This window comes from Gopherus flavomarginatus, chromosome 3 (assembly GCF_025201925.1).
Source record: "Gopherus flavomarginatus isolate rGopFla2 chromosome 3, rGopFla2.mat.asm, whole genome shotgun sequence".
NCBI classification, from domain to species: Eukaryota; Metazoa; Chordata; order Testudines; family Testudinidae; genus Gopherus; species Gopherus flavomarginatus.
Genome location: NC_066619.1, coordinates 57,396,041 through 57,421,440, shown reverse-complemented (window position 1 = coordinate 57,421,440; position 25,400 = coordinate 57,396,041). Strand labels below are relative to the sequence as shown.

General features: G+C 39.1%; 1 long non-coding RNA gene across 6 annotated transcripts in view; it reads left to right on the top strand.

The window, feature by feature from the left end:
- LOC127047037 (uncharacterized) overlaps positions 1–25,400 on the top strand; it is a 164,094-nt gene that overhangs the window by 4,312 nt on the left and 134,382 nt on the right. The window contains exons 1-2 of one of the 6 annotated variants that reach the window (XR_007773275.1): positions 2,753–2,907; positions 15,586–15,628. The exons of 1 other annotated variant lie outside the window; for it this stretch is intronic. This is a non-coding gene — a long non-coding RNA (uncharacterized LOC127047037). Of the gene's footprint in view, positions 1–2,752; positions 2,908–7,779; positions 8,329–8,387; positions 8,513–11,260; positions 13,634–15,585; positions 15,629–25,400 lie in introns of those variants that run through there. 4 more of the 6 variants (XR_007773277.1, XR_007773274.1, XR_007773276.1 and 1 more) reach the window with 4 other exon arrangements.

Sequence of the window (25,400 nt, the reverse complement as noted above, 5' to 3'; positions counted from 1 at the left end):
TACTATTAATGAACAGAAAAAAACAATAGTGAGTTTAAAAAAGCATGTAAAATTAAGCACTTTTTTCGTCTTAAATCTCGTTTGTAAACACTAGGAAGTCATTTACATTCACTTACATTTGCTTTTTAGAATCAAGTCTCCAACTGTAATAATAAACTGGCTGTAGAACTACCATTTTTCAACCAGAAGACAAACTATTTCAGCCAGAATCAAAACAAGTGGTCCCAATCCTGGTGCCATATAATTATTTTAAATGGAAAATCTCCTAATGACTTCAATGACAGTAGGACCAATCTGATTATTTTTCTCCACTTTTTTGTCTCTTGAATTCTTAAAGATCGACAGCAACTCGTTTCTCTCGTCGCTGCAGTTGACATGCCCAGAAACAGATAAGCTGTTTTTGTATGCTGGAAACAATATAGGCATATATTGAAAAGTATGTTGTCGTTGCTGTATATATAGGTAATGCTTTGGAGAAGAATAAACCTGAATGTGAACTACCTCAGCAATAAATATACACCAGGCAACTGATGGTCCTTAGTAAAGTCACTGGGAATTTTTTATGCACAATGTAAGGAAAAATTACTCTGCTTATTACCGGAATTTGAATGATAATCTGTCGAAATGTTACATGTTTCAGATTAAGGCATGTTATAAAACAATATGCAGACATTTGTTATCCAGTAGTTTGTAATATATTAACATTTATGTGCGTATTTTTTCGGAGTGGGCGTGTTAGGCGAGTTCACCTTTAAAACTTAAAGCAAATTTTAGGATTTGAGTTGCAAGACAATAAGTTACATTGATAATCATTTTAATGAAAAAATGTAGTTCAGATATTTTAATATTTACATTATATCAGAATAAAATTAACTTTATACATAGTGATATGCAGATATTTATACTCATTACATTATGCACTTCACATAATGCCAAAATCTTGGGGAAAATAAAGATTTGTCTAGGTTTATAATATTATAGAGAGAGTTAAATTATTTATTTCACAATCATTTAATTTTGTTTTCCTTCTACACCAAGCAAACGTCACTTTTATTTTGATATACCCAGTCTACTTTTAAAATAAAACTAACTTCCTGTTTATCCATTTTACCTCAAGATCATTGATACAATCGCTCTTTAATTTAACTCGGTTATTTTGAAATAGAAGATGACAGGTAAATTAATCTTAAAACATAGCGTCAAAGTCTTTGTAATTTAATGTTTGCAATCCCCCACTCTGTACAGACACATATCACTTACATAACTCATCACGAACCACAATCTTGCAGTTGTACTATGCAGACCCATCAGTTATTTGCCAAATCATATTGTGCCATATTTTGCATTGCAGAGGAAAGGAGATTTTGTCTGATGGAATCTCTGTTGTGTAAATTGTTAACAAACTGTGGTAAACGTAACAATTAGAAATGTATGGGGGTTGTTTTCAAAGCGGGTTGTTTAGGTATTCTGTGCTGTAACATCTAGGCTGAATATAAAGGTAAACAGGTTTCTGTGTAGATGAATCGTTTGTAAAAATATTGCAGTTCACCTTCAGTTCAACAAGGAAATCAAGAAGACAATTAGTATGTCTTTCAATACAGAAAGTTTCCACTACTTTTCTCTCCCTTCCCTCCCCCAAAAAAGATAGGTGTGTGTGTCTGTGTGTGTAGGTGAGAAAGCGAGCAATGGAGCTATAATTCATAAAGCCTCCTATAGAATTAACAGTGGAGGCCTGCTTTGATTTGTTTAACAGAGCACTGACGGTGGGACTGGATTGATAAACAGACAGTGTTTTAATCAAATCCACAAAATTATTTGAGCGTCTTTCTATGCCCAGTTTGCACTAAAAACCCTTTGGCAAAGATTTCCCAGATGTTATCTGTCTTAATCTGTTGTTTAAAGCATCTCCCCACCCCACCCCGCTCCTGTCAGTTTCCATTTTTCAATACCTTTTAATTTTGTGTTTTGTCTCCCTTCTCAAGAAACATTTTGAACGACTGGGAAAGGAGCGCATTTTGAAACAACCGAGGTGCTCATTTGCTGAATCCCTAACCCACCTGGACCTTGAGTGACACCTCTGCATTATCACACCACGCAGCAGTTTGTCTGCTGAATTCATTTGTGTGGGGCCAAATCCCGGGAGGGAATGAACAGATTCTGTGTCGAGGTTACCTTCCCCCAGCCCCCAAAACCACAATCCTTTAAAATAAATTCAAGAGGAAAAAGTCACCGAACGTATTGGGCACAATCTAAAGCTGTGTAGAGGGCTATTTGCATGGGGCTGGAGGAACTGCCCTCCCCTCGTTAGGGAGAGCAGCCCCGAAATGCAGGGGCTGCTGCGCCGACGTGAGAGAAGGAGGCAGGATAAGAGCCGGCTGCTGGTGCTGCTCGGGATGTGGCGGGAGGCAGGGGTTGCAGGATCGCCCTCATTAAGCCGAGTTGGAGATGAAAGTGGCTCGCGGCCCCACTCCCCTGGATTTTCCCACCCTTTCGGACGCCTGCATGCTTAATCAGTGGAACAACCAGGAAGGGGGCCTAGCAGACAGGCTTTTGTACTTCCCCGGCCCTTGGTCAGCTCGGAGCTGACGTGCACATCAGGCTCCCTCCTAGGCTTTTTTTTTCCGTCCAGGGGTGGGTGGTTGATGTCTGGCGAAGGGGGCGCGTCACGTTGCAGCCCGGTGAGGGCAGCATCCTGGTCACCCCTCCTCCCCTCTCCCTCGCTCTTGGCGAAGGCTGAATGAGCAGGGCTTGGCTCGGAAAGTCAATGCTCTATGTGAGCGAGGGCGTGCGTGTGTCATGAGGAGAGGCTGACGAGAGGAGACAGGAGCTGAACCTCTCGCAAGCAGGCAGCCTTGGGAAAGTGGGAATGCAAGCGTCCCGGCTACCATTCACACTGGCATCGCTGGGGTAAGTACAGGGGCACCAGCCGCCGCCGCCACTGGGCACTGCTCATCACCTGGTTGGAGTCTGATGGCCTTTCCCCTTAGTGCCCAGGCCCTGGGGGCAAGGTGTGTCCCAATCCCCGTGCGCTTTGGAGACGGCGAGGCGATGCTTACCCACTTGGTGGGTGAGGGTGGTCGGGCGCTTTCCCTGAGCTGGGGCGGGGTGGACAACGGAGGAGGTGGAATGAGAATATCGGCAGCAGTACCCCCTCCCTCCCTGCCAATACTCCTCCCAGATAGCCTGAGTGCACTCGGTCCCTTCGCCTACTTCGTAGGAAACGCTGATTTCCTGTAAACACGGAGAGAAAGTTTAGTGCTGGGCTCAGTGGGTTGCGCCGGGCGCAGCAGCAGCAGGGGAAAGCTAGAGGTCATTTCACCAACCGGCCTCGAATCTCCCTTTCTTTTCTTTTAATTTCTTACTGTTAATGACAAATCTTATTTACACGAAAAAATACTATTGGATTACAAGCCTGATCACCTGATGACGACCTGCCTATAGGCGTATTTACACGCGCGCGCGCGCACACACACACACACACACACACTCACTGAGGGCTGTATTCAATGAGGGGCAGCACGTGTAGGGAAGAAGAATTTATATGCACACGGGTTCAGGGAAAGCTGGAACGCCCAGGATCATAGCCACACGTCGCACATTAGTGTGAGACTGCGTGCGTACGCATTTTAAAGTTGCCAGCCATCTAGCTATGGTTTATTTAATAAAGAAGTAAGGGCTGACTTTTGTAAGGGTGTGTACCCGGGATGCCTGTACACTCTGGTGGGGATAAAGTTGACATTTGTCCTGCCCATAGCATTGGCTACCTTTCTGTTAGCTGGAGGAATCAGAAAGCCAAGTTCTACAGTCTCCATGGGGATACTTTTGAGAGACAGGTACAAAGTCGGTTCAAAGAAAGAAACGTATACCTTGCTTAGGCAAAGTGGAAACGCAGATATGGCTTCAGAAAGAACTTTCACATAAAGTGGGATGTCCAATTTTTTTTTAAAAGCCCTCACTTCTGTGCTGGGGCTTTTCCCCCTGAAAAGGTGGGTTAAGGTGCAATGACCCTTCCCTCTCCCCGCAACATCATTATTTTGATCATCTGCAATCTACATCCCTTGGCCAGCCACTCCCAGGATTTTATGCAATATGCCTGCTGCCACAATTAGCCTGCCCAGCTAGCACGCCAATTTATCGATGGGAATTGTTAGAGGTTTACATTTTCATGTCTTGATTAATGCATGTCGACTGCTCTGCTGATCACTAGCCCTATTTCTTTATTCATTCATTCCTACCCAAAAGCTTTAAAAGAAGAGAGAGGGGGAAAACCTAACACAGAAAACGAGTTTTGTAGTTAATATATTGGAACAAAGGACAATACTGATTTCCTGTGTTTATAGTATTTCTATGTACTCTGGTTTCTCTTCAGTTCATATAAATCTTTTGCCTTTTACTATCCCGTGGTGTTTCGTTAAATAGTGACTATATTATCAGACACGATAATGTATTAAGAGATGCCTGAAACTATTTGTTAACACGAGCACATACCCCACAACAAAAAGTATTTTAATAAAGGTACTAAAATCTAGAACTAATAATTTTTTCTGAAATGTGGAAATATGTTAGAACAAGCCGATTGCTCTGCAACAAGATCAACCTTTAAATTCATATCCGTACTGTTTTTAGGAATATTGTTACAGTAATCCCCATGGATAGCTAATTTTTAGTGGATAGGTTGGGGGAACCTCATTATTTTCAATGCAAAATAATAGGTATTAAATTCCTTAGTGCCAGATACAAAATCAACATTGTCTGGTGTTATTAAAACAAAAGAACAATAATATCCACAAAAAATACCCAGGCAAATAAACTGTCGTATTAGTGGGAAAGCGGTGTGTTATTATCCATATTGCAGAAGGTGCGATCACCCAGTATTTAGATTCCTCTTCAATACTTAAAGACATATCTGATTTTCGTTTTGTTTTAGCTTTGTGGGTATGGGTGAGATCCTTGACCAGATACAATATCTTTGTCAGTATCTTTCCTTTTTATTGTATTATACCTCCTAAAAAGAAAACGTCAATATTATTATGTTGTGGGTATAGGGCTCATACAGACTCAGATATAATGTAGTTGAGAGGTAGCCAAGTTTTGTTTATTATCCTTAATGCACATTTAAAGCATACATGCTTTGGGGACCTACATCTGGATGCACAGATTGAAAGGAAGTTAAAACCTCTGAAAGGTAGTTGTGGCACAGACACTTTTACGACAGCATATGTCAGCCATATTACCTTTTAAAATACATATTTAATGGGTCTGAGGCACACTCTTTCGTAATAGTTAAAGAGGTGAACGTTTTATTTAAAATACAAAATAAGTAAGTAAAAAGAAAGAAACTGTTGCAGGTATAGAAATGTCCTTGAATGATGGTAAGCTTGTTTTCCCACTTCTACTGTATCTTAAAGATGAGCCTATTTTAAAAATAAATGCTAAAAGGAAGTCTTGGAAGTCAATTACCGATCCAAACTTGACTGTGTAAAGGCCCAGTTAGTAGACTACCAAAAATAACAAAAACATTTAAAAGCAGTTAATCCAATCAAATGTATAATCTACATCTTCGTGTGTGCCTTCCTGCTAGCAGGCTAACAAGATTATCACATCTCTACCAGTGTTTACATTCGTAAACATACCTTTTTGGTAAAATTAACCCGACCCTTAATTTTAGAATGATAACAAAAACAAACAAACAACCCCCCCAAACAAACAAAAAAAGAGGCCGCAAGAAACACTTAGGTTACTCAATGTACATTGGGAGTAGCTAGGATGTGTTATTTCCATGCAGTACCAATACAAATTAAATAAAACAAATTCTCTTTTTTAAGCTTAAATACTAAAACTAGACTATTGTCAAGGTCATCCATGCCTCCTCAAATGGTCTGTGAAATACTGCTGCCTTTTACAGTAAATTATATTTACTGTTACATGCTTATCTTTTAGTCCTAACACTGGAAAGCTGAAACCTTGGGGAAATGTCCCTGCTGAAATGATTTTTAGAATATTCCTTTCCCTCCCCTCCTCCCCCATATTAAAAACAACCACCATAGCAGGACAAAGGCTCAACCTGGACACAGTCGTGGGTGAATGAAAGGGTGAGGTGGGGGCGATATGAAGGACTTGCCAGTGCTGCCCTTCTTCGGTCCTGGTACCCACTGTTTCCCAACTTTCCGGGAAGGACCTACTTCGCAGTTAAGGGTTTGAAATGATTCTCATCAGGTCAGTAATATCTGAATACTATAATCCTGATCATCACTGAAAGGGAGAGCGTTTTAACTTCAGACTTAAAGTAGGTTGGAGCTCTTATGCCTATATAACAGGGAGAGTAGGTCGATTTCTTTTAGAAGCAGCGTTTCGTGAGCTGAATATCACAATCGCCTTTGACTCTCCAGTGCTTGTTATTTTTTATTTTAATTTCGGTTAATATCTTTTGACGAGACCCTTTGGCTCTGTTAAATTCTGAGTTTGAAGGGTTACACATATGAGCTTGGTTTAATGATTCCCTTTCATTATTCGATAGGAAAAGCGAGCCTGATGTTGGCTCTGCTTAAGCCTTTTATCTAAACTCAGCCCCACGCAGCCCCCCGCAACCATGTAGGTTTGCGTGGGCGACCAGTAGGTGTCGCTATCTCCCTGCTGGCCGGAGCCGTCCAAAGGCACAGACTGCCCCGCCTGATCCCTTTCCCCCAGGGACCTATTAGGGCTGTAAATATTCTCTTTAGTGACAGTATTATCTCACCTTTCTTACCTGCCCATCATACTGGGGCTTTGTTGGACAAGGCCACAAAGTTGTGTCCGTTATTGGGAAGGGAATAGATAAATGAATGGGGTGAGGGACATGAATCCAACCTCTGTCCCACCCACCCCTAACCCTGCCACCTTTTCACTTGATCTCTGTACAGTACTAGAAGATCAGCAGCGGACTTCAGCGAGCCCGGTGGATTTTATAAAAAGGTTTAATCAGCATTTTGGGCAGATTCTTATAGAAACCAGTGAAATAATGGATCAGTTCAAATCTTAACTTTATTGATATTTATGCCAAGATGTAAACTGATGAAGAAAATAAAACAACACAAAAAGCCATCAGGAAAAGGTGGCTAATGCTTATTCCGTAAGTGCTAAAGCTACGAACACTGCGTGGGAAACACAGCTGCATTGGCTACTTATCCATGATTGATGCTGAAGTTAGCGTTTTGAAGCCTCACAATATTATCGACTCACTAAAATCTATCCAACAAAGAGTTTGCCGCACGTCACCCCTCTCCCCGCCCCCAGTTCCGAAAAATCTAACAATTTAGCAATTATTTGAAATATGAATTAAATTCCCCCGTATTAAAATTCTTGTCCTCTCTTCTCCTACCGCTGCTCTTGTTTTCTGCCTTGAGATGTCATGTAAGAGATTATTAATCAGCAAAAGGATGGGCAGTTTTGATTTTTTGTTTCCAAAGGAGAGGATTTAGCCCTAGTGAGGTGTATTCACCGTAGTTAAGGGAAGCTTTTGTACAGGGAAACCACCGTCCTAATTTAGTAATGTTGTGGGGGCCATAAATAAATAAATAGAATTGCGTCTTATTGAAAAAGTGCAGGTGCTTTTAAAATGTAGGGCATTGATGTTAATTTTTTTTAATGCTTACAGTAAAGGGTTTGGGTGATGTGAAAACGTCAGTCCTCCAGAACTATATTTTTTCTCTCTGATAAAATAAGCTTTAAAGAATTCCAAAGAATGAGTGCCCACCTGTAAAGTGTGCCTGTACTCGTCTTATTATTTACAGTATGATCGGCTGAAATAATGTATCTTTTACATTGAAAGAGCAAGCAAGCAAGAAAGAAAAGAAGCTGTAACAAGAATTAAAATTTCTTTCTACAAATACCTTGCTCCATCTCTTAGATCCAATGTTTATCCAGATTCTAGGTATTTTCTGAGTAAAATATGTGCAATGAATAATGATCCTTCTGTGACATTTTAAAAAATACACGGGAAATGTATGGATGTGGCGCTAAATCTATATCCCTGTATGTTTAGCTTGCAAATACTCAGTATTAGGTAACTAATGTGTAACGTAATGTGGGGGGAGAGCGATATTTATTGTTCATATTCTATTCGCCAAGTTAGTGTTAAAGTGGTAAGTGACTGAAGCAAGACAGCTGTCCTTTGCTCTCCCTGTGGCACATGCCTTGGAGGGGGGAGGGGCTGCAAGGTGCAGGAGGGCCGGGAAAGTGGCCCTTGCAGATAGAGCTGCGTGCGGAGGAGTTGGGGTTTGTGCTGTTTGCGGGGCTTATTCAAATACCGCCCGCTGCTGCTGTGATTCGCAGGGACTCGGCCTCCATATGGTAATACAGGGTTAGGGGCGGGGGTGTGTGTGGAGGGGGGTGTCGGGTGATGGTGGGGGGGGGGGGTGCTCAGGCACTGCTCTCTAGGCAGCCTGGCTGGGACAGAGCACCGGCACCGGAGGCAGCGCGGTAGCGGCTCTCCCCACCCTCCAGCGGCGGCACACAGCGACCCACCGGCCCCGGGGTAAGCAGTAGCACACGCAGCGGCAGCTAGTCATCCAGGCGCATCGGGCACTGCCCTGCACCACTAAGGGAGACCAGGCACAGAGAAGGAGATGCTAGAGATATGGTTACAGCATCTATCTACCCATATAGACATAACGTGTATACCGCAGACGGATGCGTGACATAGAGAGCTGTGCATTATATAACAGGGATATATGTAGAGTGCAGACCTATGTACACGCACTCACACACAGATATACGTCTATATGTACAAACATGTACCTGTGCCTATACAAGTTATGCATGTTATTCTCACGCATATGTACGTGCACGTAAGTGTGCATCTCTCTCTCTCTTCATATAGAGGCAGAGAGCTATGATTCACAGGTTTTCATTAAAATCAGCCTAGAAGACTGAATTGTTTTAGCCAGCTAGGTGTCCCCAACGTTACATGTAAATCAGCGACTCTGCAATCAGTTGTGGAGTCCTACAGTTATTCATAAAAATGTGTAGAAAATGTACTTTCCTAATGTATTGGTGCTATATATGGAAAGGTAAGAACTAACCTAATGGATGGTAGTGCCTGTTTCCGTTTTTTTTTTAGTGTTTTACGTGTGGCCATCTGACCACTTTTTATTGGGTGACATATCATATGAGCACTTTAGTGTAGGGCTTGTAAAACTAGAGCAAGAGGCAGCCCTTTAAATACCATAAGAATCGCTAAAGAATTAAAGTATACATGTTGTGAAACAGGTGCTGAATAATGTAGAATGAAAATTACACTCTGATATGTATTTCGAAATATATGCATTACAATCATTGCGGAGGGCTAACTTTTGCCCTACTCGTTCGTGCAGGTAAGTCATTCATACTATAACTTATTATCTATGCATATGCTTAGACTTATTTAATTTAAAAAATGTGTGTACACATGCGGGCATTGTTCTTTTTATGGTACGAAATTCTACTTTTTAAAGCATACTATTGCTAGAAAGACGGTGATATTTTATTTTTAAACAGTTTAAACTATTTGTTTGTGGTTTTAAAAATATTTTCCCCCATTAAAATAAACTGAAATAACCTAACATTGTTTTAACATACTTCAAGGCCTGTGGAATTTAGGATAAATAAAATGTAATGATATCGGCAATATTTTAAAATAACATATAAAATGCTTTTTCAATCACATAGATGTCGGTTTTAAGCCACACAAGTTAAAAATAAAATGTAGTACATTATTAATGTAGCCGTTAAGACAGAACGTACAACATGGTTGAAAATGTCTTCCTTGAAGAAAGCTGACTATACCTAGATCTACACAATTTAAAGAGAATATTTTGAAATCAAAGATTCCTGAAATCAACAGAGAAATACGTGCGTATATAGGTCGTAAATCAGCACCGAAATATTAGAAATCGTTTGAAACAGTTCCTATTACGCGAGTTATCTAGATTGCCTTGTCCCCTGAAATGGTATTTTTTTCTAATATGAAGTTAATTAGGAGAGCAAACTTTCACTCGCGAGCTGCTGCCATTACAGCTGATCAAGGTACACGTCAGTAATATGTGCCTCTCCTTTTAAGACCAAACAAGAATGTTGTGCAGCTTGAATTGTATTAACAATGTACATATTTGGTAACGTTATACAACCAGAAGCAGGGAGGAAACTGTAGAGCACATACAGCAGAGCAGTCTTGCAAAAAATAAAAGAAAAAGATTTTTGTTTTGAAGTCAAGAAAGAAAATATAAAGAAAATGCGATAGCCTGTAACTTTCAGTAAATTAAAAAAATGCAAATATACCTTTACATATGCATCAGTATTAAAAATAATACACGCTGGAACCAACAGGAGCAGCAGCAGCAGGAGGAGGAGAGGAGAATGGCGCAGCGGTGAAGCCCTGATTATGCATAGAGAGACGTCTGGAGCAGCCTCCTCTAACCTGTTCTCTTCTCCGTGCAGTGCTGCAGGCCGGCCGTCCTCAGCCACAGAACCGGAGCAGCAGAAACCTCTTCTCACTGCCTAACAGATATTTGTCATTCGGGGTTTTTGGTTGTTGTTGTTTTTTGGGGGAGTGCGGGGGTGCGGGTTGGTTTGTTTCTGTTCCTTTAATTACAATCTTCAATAACAGGGACGATCGCTCCGGGAATCTACAGTCTCTTCTTCAAGCAGCAGGATTTGCATATTTTTAATGCCCTAATTTCCTTGATGTATGTAAATGCAGCCGGACGTACAGTAAGACTCAAGCTGACGTCAATGGACGTGACCTCGCTGTTAAACCTTGAACGTGAAGCTGGGATGGGGAAAACAGACGAGGGAGAGAGGGGGAGAATGCAGCCTTGCAGCTCGAAAACGGCAAAAGCAGCAGAGAGGATATATTACAGCGGCAGCGGAGGCAGGAGCCAGCCAGCAGCCGCAACAGCATCTTGAGCTGCAGAAGCCGTGAAAAGGCAGCTGGACACGTGTGAAGAGCCTTCCTCAGTTGCATTGCTCGTCTCCATCCCCGTTTGCAACCCACCCAAACTGATCAGCGCTTCTACCCTGTAAAATAAACGTTAGAACTATTCCATCGCTCCCTCCCCAAACAACAGCAAAACAAAGCAAACAAACGCAACGTGCTGTAAATGATCCCACCAACAAAAATGGGACCTAGTTGCTGCTGCTTTCCAGAAGATAATAAGCGGGAATCTACAAAGTCGACTTTCGCTAACCCCCCCCCCCAAAAAAAAAAAACAGCAAACCCAAATATTAAAAGATAGACGTGAGTTCAATGGGTGCAGGTAAATCGTCAGCGTAAGTGTTCAATGTGCTTCCTGTGGTACCTGGTTACTGATACAGTGTTCTGTACAGTGGCTGTAAGGGAACTGCTGCTGACCATGTCGGTTTGAAAAGAGACAGAAACAGAAGAATCGCCAGGCTCGTAGCGATTCACCCGCATGCCTTGTAAACCTAATTGCTATACTCAGGGGTGGCACTGATCTGCAAGTAAATCTTGGTCATAAGCACTTCTCTGGGTTTTCCATTCATATCTCTTTTTTGAAGGGAGAGACTGAATCTAAGGATACCCTGGATTCTGAACGTCTGAAGGTGCCTTATTAACTAAAACGGAGACAGAAGACAGCAGATGTGAGAGGGGCTTTCCGAAGCTGCGCTTCCTCTTCTCTCTGACTTCATCTTTTATTGCTCCTCTCTTTATATACATAGGCCTGAAGAACCGTTATGGGCAGGGGGATTTCTCGAGATTAGACTTCAGAATTATTGGCAGTCAAGTTTTAGAAAATCATGGACATGTTTCCTTAATATCTAACTTTTCCTTTTCTCGTGCCAGTGGTATGTTTCATGGCATTTCTGTAGATTTTGACACGATCAGCCGTATAGTAAACCAGATGAAATATGTAAACTGCAAGCTAGCGACTTCTCTCTCTCTCTCTCTCTCTCACACACACACACCTCTTTGTCTTCTCTCATAGTTTATGGTGGAAAGCAACACCTACGATCCCCATGGTATGGCTGGGGTGTGAATGTGGCAGTGCGATTGAAGTGACGGCCACTGAGAAGGACACGAGTGACCGTCTGTCCTTTGGCTACAGTTGGCGGGAAATCTGGGGGCAGAGTGCTCGGTGCTTTCAGTCTGCGTCTATCTTTGCCGCCTCCTTCCCATCTCCCTGCAGCCACATTTCCATACGGGATACTCATCTGTGGGGGGTTTTTTCTCGTTACTTTGCCCCTCCCCCGCCCACCTCCCCTCGTCACAAATACCCAGCCGTGCCCACAGACACACACTTCACCCACACACTTCTTGACACCCACACATTCAATAAAGCGACTCACCACCATAGAGAAAACACACGTATCCATGCACAGATACATTCTACAAACACGCCCACCCAAAGACATATTTACACACACACTCTTCCCCATCAACACACAGCCTTGCACACAGACATTCCTACGAACACACACCCTATACAAAGGTTCTAACAGCCTTCCTTCACAAACACACCTTTTAAACACAGACACACGTTCTCATTCTCGCAAACGCCCATGCTTCTACACGGTGAGTCCTCACAGTCTCACTAGTACATGCCCATATCTGTACACACACAATAATACCAGACCTTCTTTCTTTCTATGTTCTCCACAGGCTCAAACCCCCCCCCCCCAACTTTTTAAAACACCCCCCTTCTAGCTCTCTCTTTGCAATGGCTCCCACTAAGCTCCATAAATCCCTCCTAAAATCCATTTACTAAAACTGTCGATGCTGTCCCCCTTGTTTTGAGTCCAGAGCACTGAAAAACAAAACCAGCCCTCCTTCCAGAAATCAATGAGCTGACGAGAGGTCCCTCTACAAGTTTGCAAGTGAAAGAGGTTTTGGTTTCATTTTGTTTTGACTTGGAGAAAAGTCCCACATAATGGCAATGCCTCCCGAAACAAGACGCAGAAGAAACTGTTCCTCAAAAGTTAACTGGATGAAAACGCTCTAGAAAACGCAACTTCTTGGGGCAATTTTTGTAAGTTTCCAAAGAAATGAGTGCTTCCCTCCTACTATAGGACAATGTAGCCATTGCTCTTCTTTAGACTAGACATTTCTAATTTGTTCCGTCTGTCAGAAGGGGACTATGAGAGGGTTTGGTGCAAATTCATTATCTCTGGCAACGCATAACGTATAGTAGGAACTGAAAAAGACCATGGCAATGGATGAACAATAGGGCTTCAGTTCATCAGCAACAAAAGCGTTGGGGAAATTGGTTGAATTTCAGAGCACGTCCTCCTAAGCAGAGAGGGCTGGACTAGACCTTGGCCAAACCCCCCAAAAAACTTGCAAAGCCTCACGTACAACACTTCACTTTCTACTCTGGGGCTTAGGAAGCAATATGGAAGAAAAAAAACTTTTTTTTTCTATTTCTTCCGTTTTTCTGGATAGAAGCTCTTTCTACTTATTTTAAAACGAACCATGCAAGAATTATACCATGGAACTAAGCTGCAGTTTCAAATAAAGGTGATGATCTGCATTTCTGGAGACGTGAAGGAACCCGCTGTCCATGTTTTAAGGGGGGCTTAACCGTGGAATCTTTGTTTGCAGCCGGAGATTCAGCCCTTACATCTAGATCGGGGGGTCAAATGTTTCTTATAAGAAAAAAAAGTAAGTATAACTGGGGGAATATAGAGGATCAGAATTCTTTGTCAAATGGAGAAAACTGAACTTCATATCACACATGTGCATCCAGAAACGTGTCTTTATGAGTCTGAGCTCCGTTAGTGTCTCTATGTCAGGTTCGGGGGCAGTAGCTGCTTCTTCTGGTAACAGACTGGACACGTTGCCTTATTAGAACTCTCAAAACTTGCAGTGATGACTGTGAGGGAAATCTGATTAACAGGACAGAGTTTCACGAGCTTACATGATGACTTATATTGGTTAACTGATTTAGTACGTGTGATGCTAAACCTGTTGGTCCTGTACGAAGTTAGATCTGTGAACTATTAATTATCAAACAGATTGACAGTAAATGGATAACATTAGCGTTTAAGCATGGAGAAAGCTTTTTAGCAATGCCAGAATATCTTCTGAAAATGTATCAACATAAAAATATTATTCACAGTGGTTGTCCTTAGAGCAGTGTAGCTAAAACTGATTGCCCTCAAATTTTCAAGCTTTTTTCATCTGATAACGTAAGCATATGCTTGTTTATGTAAATACGAAAAGGGTTATTTCATGTAGTTGACATATAAGATTTATATTTATCCGTGTTTAGTGGGGTAGCTCCAATCCGAGCAGCCATTACTTCCTGGGTTATCCAAAATGCACCCTGATCAAAATATGTATTATTTTATGTCGGGGTGATTGGTAAAGGTTGCATGATATTATAACTATTCATATATTGGACAGTCCAGCATAGGAAGCTGTATTATGTTTCACACAGACTAAATTCGGATTCAAATCTACACCTTTCTATAGTATGCGTATGCTGAGGAATGAAATACTGTACACGCCAAGCAATCAATTTACACTGGTGTCTTTGCTGGATTTCCTATTGCTAGTGTAACTGTGGGTTATTGAGCAGGGAATGTCTGTGAGGGTCACTTCAGCAGCTGAATAGCTCAGAACTTGGATCAGAGTGTGCCAGTATGTCACGGCCACGGTCAGAGGCCCTTCCAGGAACTGAAGGCTGCTGCACAGGGCAGCTTAGGCCGAATATAGCGGACTATACAGTCTACAGGCAAGCTGTCTACCCCTAACCTTGATACTAGTAGTTACAGCGCATACCCGGACTGAGAGCACCAGTAGGCAGCATAATTGAAGGCAATGAACTTATGCACTAGTGTTCATCTTCCAAGAGAAGAAATAACACTGAGCATTCATGAAAGGGACAAAAAAGAAATCCTTCAAATGCAAGTATAAAGGAGTACATATCGCTTTGCAATGAATATCTTTATTATTTTCTAATTTTTCACTAATTTCTTACTAATTTAGCTAATATGATTACATTATTTAGATTCACACATACAATGTCTTGTTCAGTAACGACGTAAATATAGCCTATATCTTTCTAATGATATTGATTTTAGGACATCACTGATGTAAAACACCTGAAAATTCTGTCTTGAAAATACTGACATAGTGTGTTTTGCATATTTTGAAACTGGAGGCTAGGTGGAGCCTCTATCCTTTATCAAGTAACTGGCAGCTTACAGTATGCTAATGTCTGATCTGCCTTCACAGTTTTGCCCCCTCTATTCAACAACCCGAAAACATTTTTGCTATTCTTAATCATAAAATTCCCACCAAAAATTGTGGGTATTATCTCCCTATTATTAATTATTATTTCCATTTAAATGTTAGTTATGTTTAACCCTTCAGATACCATAGTACACTTCTCATTATATCTGCTTTATGGCATATTAAATCATCTGCAGGAAATATAGTGAGTTAAAATATTTTAGTCAATTATTTGATTATATTAAATATTGAGATACACCACGTTTTCTGTACACACATATATTTATCATAGTCAAACACACTATACATACAAAATTCATGGACTATAAGTGTTAAAATCATGATCATTTGCTTTTTTGGCTATTTTTCAGATTCAGATTCAGAAGAAGGATCACAAGGGATGACGATCATCAAGAAATGGTAATTTTAAAATTTCATGTTTAATAAAATCCAACCAATAGAATATACATAACATAAAAATAAAATACAAATATTTGCTCTTTAACAGCCCATACAGTGTTTCCATGTAACAGTTATTGAATGGAGTTTGCAATTTTTTAAATCACCAGTAGTCTAAATATCTTTCTTTCGTAATATCTTTTGTAGTTTGAATTTATATTATAGAGCCTTCTGTATGTTATATATCAAACATAACAGAAATATAATCTACAATTGTCTATAAAAATTAATTCTGCACACAATAAATAATAGGACACTTTTATTAGAAAGCAAACCAGTCAAGTGCCTTACTTGGGCTATATGAATAGCTGTAATTAAATGGCTTTTATAAAGGAAATGATTGCCTGGATTGTATTAGTGGACTGTGGTTTACATCTATGTGAATTATATACAAACTAAGTATGAAAAGAGTATTCCTTAAATGACCTAATTCCTTATGCACTGTATAGAACATAAATAAAATTCCTGTATGCATCCTATACACTGGTAACAAGGTGATTGGCATTAGAACAAAACTTTGATTCTAATAATTAAAAATTCATCACATTTTTACTTTAATGTGAGAGATTGTTTATTCCTAAGAAATCCGTGCAGGATGTTTCGACTTTACGTCACAGCCATCTGGAGACCTATAAAAAGATTAGAAAACAAGCATGGCAATCATATCCTCATCTACAGGCCATTAATGGGAATTCATTAGAGAGTGATCAGGCAAGTGTAACTGTTTGGATTCAGTATCTTCCAATATGCAGATTATTTCTAAATTGGCATTCTAACTGTAAAATAAGTTTTCTGTGATCAAGCAAATCAGAAATATCTGAAAACACATTAACAATTGTTCTTGATAATTTATATTAAATATATGAAAGTAACTTCTGAACTGCAGTTGCTTTAACTTCTCACATTTTAGACAGTAATACAGTCACTGAAAATGCATATGATCAATTGATGTATAAATCTTTGTGATATTCAGAATAAGCAAGTATTTTGGGGCTAAGCCTTATTGGACATCTGTAGATTTCTTAGAATCCTATTTGCTAACTGAAAGGTAGAAAAATTAATTGATAATATAGCTAATGAACACTGAGGTTATAATCTTCATGTTGGCTATTTTTACTTCTAAGAACTCCACTGAATCTACAAAATGTGACCTGTGTATAACAGTTATTTATGTGTATAACAGTTATTGAGATAGTGTGTGATAAGTGAGGTGGTCTTTAGAATAGAACCTAATGTGTTAATGCTATGCTTTGTATGCTTTCAGACATCATAATTTAAATAAAAATAATATGATATATCATGCCTTGCATTTAATGATAATTTTGTCACATGATTACATGTTTTAAAAGCATTAATTAATGTGGACATATGTGTATGTGTAGACATATACATATACACACAAACACTATTTGAATTTTCTTGTATGTTACTTAAAGAATTCAATGCATCAGCTCACAAGCCTGTTTTATGTAATAGATGCCTGATCACTGCTGCCTCTAGCCATTGCGGAAAAATCTTTCTATCTGCCAATTCAGAAAAGCTCATTCGAGTTTTACATAATATCGAAATGATCATGTGCCTTTAGATATATCAGATGTCTAATTCAGTGGTCCCTGTTGTGCCTGTACAGCCTGGGAGATAATGAAGCATAGTAACTACATAGTAGAGTGTTCATAAGAATTCTAACTATTTTTGTGCTTGATTTTGAAAAATGTGGGGAAAAAAATCACAGGCATGACTAGCTCATACTGTAGTATATATCATGCCTGGATACCAAATAACCTTGTTTCCTATGTGATGCTATTTAATTACATATATTTAACAGTACGGTGCTCAGTTCAAAGGTTGAGAATCTCAAAAACATGAATGGTTTCAGAAGTAGTAGTATTTCTGAATGCAACATTTGGCATATTAGTAATATATTCATTTCTGGGCGGTAGTATTTTAGTCAGTTAATTTTGGGCCTGGTCTTATTATTAAATTATTTTGATTTCCCATTTTCATGTTGTTTCCAATATGAATCTATGATCAGCTATTCAACTGCTTTATAAAGTTCTCATTTTACACTGGAAACACACACTGATAGACACACACACACACATATATAGACGTGTATACACCTCCACATACATACACATGCACACATGTATATGCCTTACCCTGTAAGCAAGCTATAGAATTAATGCAGTACGAGTTGCAATATAATTGTGTACATTGTGAAAGCAATGTTTACCCCGAATAAATCAACCTATGAAAACAGAGGCTAATTTACAAAACATATATTTAAATTGACTCTGAAGAATTTCCTATAAATAACACTGCCAGAAGTAGTATACTGCATTTTGTTTTATTTTACACCTTAGAAGGATAGTACCAGCATGATCTTTAACTTATAATTCATTTATAAGTGGAGAGCATTCAATATTATATATCTATGCTGAATTTTTCATTATGCATCTTATATACACTGCAGCATGGATGAGCTGCTGAAGTACATTTTTTTAATCTGAACAGTAAACAGTGTAGAGCTCAGTAATAAGATTCTTTGTATCACATATAATTGAGAGACCTTTCAGAGTTTGCAATTTAGGCTTAAAAACACTATACAATTATACTGCTACATAATTCAAAGTACAACATTTTTTCACGGGGGGAGGAGTTGAGAGATTTAAATGCTAAAACCGTACATAAAGCATTTTAACGATTTAGAAATACTTGCATCATCAGTTCCTTGAGTGATATAAGCATGTGGTTCTTCAATATATGTAGGTGGTTAAAAAAAACCCACAATATATCAGCATTTTTATTAAGGCATTTCCCCAAATGATATACAATGTTAGAAAAATATTGCTGCAATGCTCACCTGTGATGCATTCTAACAGAGAGAGAGAGAGAGAGAGAGAGAGAGAGGGAGTATAGATATTATAAAATACACTGGAGCCAGGCTGGAGTCTGCTGCTTGCAGCATTCCGAATCAACATACAGAACAAAAATGCACAATCGCCATGGTGCTAGTATCTGCAAATCACTATAGATACAAAACGTGACTGAGATGTGAAGCCATTAAAACACAACACACCAGAGCAAATTGTCAATGTAATTACACATCGACTCACTGCGTAATACAGATCTGATTCCCAGTCTCAGAAAGCAAGGCCTTGCTTTAAGCAATAGCAAAGTGCATCACATCTCCCTGCACAACCAGGGTCTGCCAGAAGAGAAATGCAGGCAAAGACGTTACCCAGATCTGAAAGGCTTTTATCTGTCCTTAGAGAGAGATTTCTTCCAGTCTTTGGATATTAGAGCGATCTACGCTAGCAACAAGGAAGGTAAAAGGCGGCGGGTTGATTTTTTCCTGCAGTCTGTAGTGCTAGAGGAGATGATGTTGGTTGAGAGAATAGGAATTGTTCCAGTGCTGCTGCTGCTGTTGTTGATGGCGCGGGGCAGATTGCTGATCACTCATGCATATCAATAACCGTGTGTACTTGAGATTTCTCATGACATCATCATTACCTTGGTCTCCCGCGGTCCAGGACCTCTGACCTTGCCGGGCTGGTCCACATTTTGGCACTGAAAGCCCTCCAATGATGGCCCTTTTCTCCTTCTTTCAGACCGGAGGCAGCAGCAAGCCAGCAAGACCGCATCTTCTTCTCCCCAGCTCTAGGAGCCCTGAGAAATCGAGGAGCTTCCCCCCTAAAACATACATACCCACAAGATATTTGCAATCAAGCTGCCACCATTTGGTAAAAATGCTCTATACCGTGCATAATCTAAACGGATCAGGAGCTGGATCCTCGAATCATCTTGTCACTTTCTACTGAAATGGGATTTTTTTTCCTCCTTACACTGCGCTGGAAACTGCCGATGGCTTTACATCTTCATAGAGGCTAAAGAGTCTTTCGTGAGACTGAAGCAATTTACAATGCAAATAGAGGCCTGTGAAGGGATGGATACTTCTCACTCTTGATGCACCTCAATAGCTGGTTTTGTTTTCTGATATTAACAGATGAATTGTTGGCTATCGCTGCCGGAAATTACTGGCTGAAAGAAAAAGTTCGGAATAAACTTTGAAGGCAACAGATCTCTTTTGGATGTGTATTAGCTGCACACAAAAAATCAGGTCACAACTGCATAAGAGGATGAATATTTTAAAGCACCCCTAGTTCTTCTTGGAGGAAACAACACGTCTGTTTCTCAGAAAGAATCTGGATTCTAGAAAAGAAATAAATCTAAATAAATAAAAAATCTGTGAGGAAGCGAGTTGTTATCTTTGGTTATCTAGCTGTATGAGTGTGTTGGTCTTCATAAAGCTAGATAACCGAAAGTAAAAACTCCTTCATGATCATCGTGAAGCCTGTGGAAATGAAAGACTACATCAAGAGACAGTAAAAACCGAGAAAGGTCAGGAATGCTTATTGAATCTAACGTTTTTACAGCTAAAGGTGAGAGTGGAGGAAATTAGATGACATTTATAGTCCAAAATATTAAGTTGTTAGATGCCATAGCATGGGTAGTTATATGCTACAAAGAGGAAATGGTAAACAATGCATGTGCAACTTTTGCTGTTAAATAAAACAAGTTAATATTTGAAGGGCTGAAGTAATTTTTAGAAAGACATTTAAAAATGCCGAGTATCATTTTGCAAAATGATTCAATGCAATTAAAAGGTCTTAGACGAAAAAATAAAGATCTCAGTGCTGCTGATGACAATAATATGGTGTGGACTAAATTGGGAAAATCTGCCTGGGAAGATCTTAAACAAAGCAGTTGGGGCTATATTTCAAATGATCTGAAATCAGACTTTCAAAAAAGTTTACACTGGAGTGTAGGCAAGCTTAATAATTTATAGCTGCTGAGAACTCGGTGGAGCTGCACAAAGATGAAAAAAGTGATGGCTGATTTTTATTCTTCTATTCAAAATGCAAGCACAGATGCTTCTCTGTTCCAAGAGGGTTTCCTTGAGGAAGCTACTGAAGCAGAAAGACATGATGGAGACGAGATCGCCTCCCCCCTTGTCAAAGTGTTAAAAAATGTTCTGTGTCTTACTCTGCGTCTAGCATTGGAAATGAAAGTGACATTTACTCCAAAACCCACGTGTGCGCCTCCTCTCTTTTTGTTTAAGGATGATCAGATCTATCCAGGAAACTGCTCTGGCATCCCAAACTGAAATAATTAGGACGTATATAGACCTGACAAAAATGGAAAGGGGGTGGGGAATCTGAGGGTCTGTCTTGCCTAATTGATTCCGTTAAACGGAATGCAGGAGATGTGAACGGCTGGACGCTCCCATTCCCACGCTCGGGGGCAAGTGGCAATGCCATGCCCCGGCAGCCTATGACAGACAGCCCTGTTGGGGGTGGGGGTATGAAAAAAACATCAAGTGCACCACACCATACTCATCTCCATTGCTTAAGAAAGTAGAGGCATTTCCCACCCACAGCCATCTGCAGGCTCCCAAGTGGGAACACCAACTGTTCTGGAGCTGCATACTGTCTGCTTCTGCTAATTCTATAACCACTCTTTAAGCTTCTTATAATCAAGTTTAGCCTTTCTTCTGTGGTTGAAGTTTCACAGAATATTTAGAAAAGAAAGGTAGAGAGACATATGAAGCAATTCTAAGAAGTTAGTTTATTTACAGTGTTGCTGTCTTCCCCAGTGACAAATTCTCAGGCATAATGTTTTGGCCTTACAACGGCCCAACGTTTTTAATAAATGCCTATTTATGTTATATTTGTCATTATAATTTCCGTAGTTTGGGTGTCTTTTAAAAGAGCAATGGAACAGGATTGATTCTGAAGGGTAGCACTTTTCCTTGGACTTGCCCTAACTATGTTTCCAATGGCACAATACTATATCATACTAGATTGGAAATAGACCCTCTCAAAAGTAGATTAATATAAGACAAAATAAAACAATTCTTCATAAATTGAAGGACCAACCTTCTACAGACTGAGAATTTTTTACAAATTAGAAGGAACAAGTAAAATATATTTGTATATATAATGTATATATATTTGCCTTGTTATATCTGGTCACATCACACGTACAGAGGGGAAAGGAGTGGAGAAATAGTAAAGAGTTATCTAGAAATAGCATACATGAGCATACATATTGCGTTTATGGCTATTTCTATTTAAAATAGAAGATTTGCCTTAAAGGTCATAAAATATTATCGATAGTTGTAAAATAGATGTCATTTTATGTCTAAAGAGCTTAGTAGTGTCTTTTAACTTAGTTCCAGCTAGAACTCCAGACCGACTTTATTTACATAAATTCCCACTTTGGCTGCTGCGCACGTGCCGGAGTTTTACTACTGTAGTGACCGTTGAGAAGACCCTTGTTTATTTACCCTAGAAGCACTGTTAGTGAGAACAACCTTTCATTGTTAAGTGCCTATATGCCTTTCATTTACTGCATGTCCAGGGGTGCTATTTACCTAGAGCCATTGTCTAGTACAATTAACATTTACATTACAAAGTGTGTGGGTTTTTTTTCCTCAAAGAGGTTCAATTAAGGCAATAAGATGTTTTCTGAGGAAACCCATTGTTTACTGAAAGCATTCAATTGAGTCAAATTACTTAAGCTTTTGCTTATTTCTTGGTCCTTTATGTAAATTTGTTAAGGAAAATATCGAAGGAAAATGATCAGTTTTATAATTATGTGTTCGCCATTGTCATATCAAAATTGTTTTGTACCATGTAAATGTTACATGACGATCAATCAATAAAATACATGTCAATGTTATATTACATTATTTTTATTATTGCTCTTCCACTGCTCCGCTGCAACATGTGCCAGATTTTTCTTTGACATTTCACATTAAACGTCTGATTCGGGGGAAAGAAATTATATTAAAATTCTATAGAATGACCACCAAGTTTATGTTTCCAGAAGTTCAACTCGTAAACACTGTTTTATAAAATGATCTCTTAATAAGATGGGATTTCTTCAAAACCTAAAATATTCAAATAAAATACAGTTTTAAGTAATAAAAAAACCCTGTAAATATAAGTTGAGTAGGCTTTTGAAGGCTAGTTTTAACATTGGCATAGCCCAGATCAAGTTTATTTAGCATACCACTGCATTGTAAAACAGTTGGCGTGAAGTTGCAGGTTGCGTGAGGATGCATGTTAACTAGTAGGAACCCAGGCTTATTCTTTGTGAAAAGGGAGTAGCAGATTGCTGTGCAAGGCCAATGTTAAAAAGGCAGCTGAATTTAACACCATCTGGAAGAAAAGATCCCTTCACGACTTTCTCACACCGTCAGACAAAACTAGTGTCTCTTGTTCTGAGCCCTTGTCTATGCAACCATACAATACTGAGTCATTATACTTTTGCGGAGAGAAAATTTGAGAACACAATATGGGTAACCAGTGAATGACCAAGTTTCATTGTGCCCGCTTAAGTCGATTGAAATCTACGTCTAGAGCCATGAATGGTAGTATTGTTTTCCTCACCAGGGCTGTACTAAATGTCAGCACAGTGTAAAGAAAAACTTGAAGTCTGCAAATAACTTACCAGATCTCAATTATAATATTTTCCCACACTAGAACTAATATCATTGCTAGGGTCTACAATGCACAAAATACAAAAAGAAATGAAAAAATGAGTTCATTTACAAGTTATTTTGAGCACAACTTTTTTTATTTTCTGATGGGAACTTTAATTCGGCAAGTAGAACTGAATAATCCTTTCCTGGGAAGTCCAAGTTATAAAACTGCTTCTTATGTAATTAAGAAAATAAACTATGTAAACAACTTGTATCCTGCAACTATTGCAGCAGTCTAGCATGGGGCCGTTAAAACGTTAATAGGTGTACTCTATATCACCCGGATCGCTTCTTCTGAATTGAGTCTAGAGAAAGATTTCTCATTGAATATTTTAGAAATAAGGCTGACGTTAATAAACACAATGGTGGGAAATATATTTCTGCAGATGTTGCAGAAATGCATCAGTACTTCCCAGTTGAGATGCAGGAACCATAAGAAATGCTTCCAATTCTCTTACTTTTAATTATTTTTTTCACTTGATAATAAGTTCTATTATAAGTGCTAATCAATTTAGTCTTGCATTTAGCATTTGCATATATCAATTGGCAGCATACACAATGCAGACTGAGACAAGGAAATAGTTCAAAAAGATTGCAAGGGGTTAGTTATATATGTTTTATTAGAATGTCAATGTTTAAAATCTAATTGACTGCAATTTTGTTAGTGTGTCACAAAATGCCATATAATTCTTAAAATGAAACTGGAAAACAATGAATAACTGTACTTTTGCTGAATAATACGTCTGTGCCAGCCCATTACCTAGTATAAGCAGGAACATTAATTGCAGTATTTGACATTCTGAATCCTACTGTGTAATAATGAAAGAGAGACTAGCCAAAATGACTTGTAAAAAGTTAATGTTGGAAAAGTTACATTTTCTTAACCAATAGTGGTAACTTCTCTTGTAAGAACTTTTAAATTAAGAAAAATAGTAGCAATTATTAGCAAGAGCAAGAGCATTATACAAGAGCATAATGACATAGGTATGAAATCAAATTCCATTCATAGTAGGTAGACAGAAGAGTCAAAACTTTTAAAGCACTGTGCTAATCGTGATGCTGATTGAACTGTTTGGTTGTCAGTAATAAAAGGATAATATTGTACAAAAAAGGGCAAACAGACTATATTTTCCACTACAGAAAGTGTATGAATGGACATAGTCCTAACTGTCTATACACCTAGTAAAGTTACCTTTGATATTTATTAAAATGAGAAAAATTCATTATTTATATTTTAAGCAAACATATCACTAAATCTGTTTTAGTTTTACTATATAGTTAAAACAGTGTGTGTTCTCTGTTAGTTGCCTTGTGGGATTTCTTGTTTGGATTGAAATGTTTGTTTCTCATTTCCTTTGACTGGCCAGAAATGGGGGAGGGGCAGAACAGTTCTACAGAAACACTATAGGAGAACTTCATTCATTTGTAAAAACACCCACCACTTTCATAGATAACACAACAAAAACACTTTTTTCATTATTATACCTTGGAAGAAAGGAAACATGAATATTTGACAATTATAATTTCCTAGGAAATATATAAGATTATCACACTGGGCCTATTTCTTTGGGAGTATAGAAGCTCTTTGACTGTGCACTTGTAATTTAGCAACAACTAACTTTTTTTCCCTTGAATTTAGTACTTATTTTCTTTTACTATTAACTGAAATATGCCAGTAACATGTTATATCTGGATTGAACCAGGGGTGAAATTTAACAGCAAGGGCCAGATATTGCTTCCAGTGTAGTTTTGCCATTGACTTGTCTGGGGGCAGGATTAGGCCTCAAATCTGGGAAGTCCAACTGAAATATTTGGGACCCACTACTGCTCTCATTGAAATCAATAGGAAAATTCTCCGTGGCAAGACCAGGCCATTAATGAATCTAATCCTTGGGCCCAGTCTTGCCTCTATTGAATTCTATGGTTTTTGTTTTTGTTTTTTTTTCATTTACTTTAGCAAAAATAGGATCAGGCTGTAAAAGTAACTGTTGGACTTAACTGATTTGGGTGTCCATCCTGTATTACATTGACAATATTAACTGGAGAAATCTGTTGTAATCTATGTCTAGTTTGCTAGACTGAGTATAAAGTGTGATTTTTGTCTTATTTTTCTAATGTATTGTCTTTAGCAGATAAACACTTGAGGGAGAAGAAACATATTTAGGAAACAATAGGCATATTGAT